The following is a 1,468-nucleotide window of genomic DNA, read 5'->3' as shown; positions in this document are numbered from 1 at the left end:
TTTTATTGTTAATGGTAGTAGTAGTAGTAGTAGTAGTAGTAGTAGTAGTAGTAGTAGAAGTAGTGTTTTTAGACGGTAGAGGTAGAGTGTGATTTGAAGGAGATCTATTTGCTCTTTCTAACAGATCGCAAACGACCAACAAGAAGTCGAGCCGTTGCTGTTGCTGCTGCTACTGTTCTTGTTCTTGTTGTTTAGCCCCAGATCGAATCTGATCGGAATGGATCTATCGTCAAAAATACAGATACAAGACCACGCTAAGCAGTATCTCCTTTCATTTTCGAAGTCGGCAGTCTTGTGCGTGATTTGAGGGAAACTGACTTGTTTCTAAGTCAAATTACTGTAAAAGTCTTTCCTTGCTTTGCTATTCGCCATAGATGTGGTGGTGGTGGTGGTGGTGGTGGTGACGATAACGGTAGGAATGATGTAATGAATCCGCTATTCGTTGTCTTTCACAACTCATCATCGTGAAGATATTCAACCATAGCTTTAGGCTGTGATAACTTAAACAAATTAAAGTTCACTAGCATCATCGCCGTCACCATCTTTATCATCATCTGCAGCAGCAATATTGCTGGTATTTTACGAGTGAGTGGAGGTGACGGTGGCGTAACTGAACGACAGTAATGAAGGCGCTTGCAGTAATGGCTGCCACGATCTTTTTAATATATCGTCTGCTTTCAATGAATTGTTTAGAGTTGAATTTAAAATATTTCGAAAATAGTTTCGTACTATTCTTTCCAAGGGAATGATATATGGTATAAATAAAATTTCCTTAAATTCTTTCACTGACGTCCTAAGATTTTTTGTTGGTTTTTCGTTTTTTTGCAGCTATTATTGTTTTTACTTGTGTTTTTTCTATTGCATGCAATTCAAGCCAATATGTAACAAAAATAGCGGAGATTTTTTCAATTTTTAATTTTTTAAGGCAAATGCTTTTTTCTTGTTGATGATGCTGTTGCTGCGTTACATTGGTTTGTTGCCGTTCTGATGGTTTCATTTTAGTTTAGTTTTTATTTGTGTTTTTTTTTTTCCAGTTTTGGTGGACACGGCACTTTATTCACTGCGTGCCTCTTCGCCCCCATCCCACTCCATATCGCTTGCGTTAGAAATTTTTATTTTTTATTTTAATTTTTGCTACAATTGTGATTGTCATAGAATTTGTCATCATCATCATCATCATCATCATCGCCGTCGTCATCCTTGCTGTCGGCTCTTGCTTTTGTTTTGTTTATCCATCGTGTTGTTGTTGTTCAGTTTATCCTCCTTTCTTTCTTTCTTTCCTTTTTCTCTCGTCGCCGTATGAATTCGCGTCCTCACTCATACGTCTCATACGAAAGTATGCACACATCCGACTGCGCATAACGCATGCACCTATGCATCTAGTATACACATACACAGATATATATATATATATATATATATATATATATATATACATACATGCATACATACATACATACACACACAC

The sequence above is a fragment of the Octopus bimaculoides genome, unplaced genomic scaffold (assembly GCF_001194135.2).
Source record: "Octopus bimaculoides isolate UCB-OBI-ISO-001 unplaced genomic scaffold, ASM119413v2 Scaffold_276975, whole genome shotgun sequence".
NCBI lineage: Eukaryota > Metazoa > Mollusca > Cephalopoda > Octopoda > Octopodidae > Octopus > Octopus bimaculoides.
Note: the sequence above shows the minus strand (reverse complement) of the source record.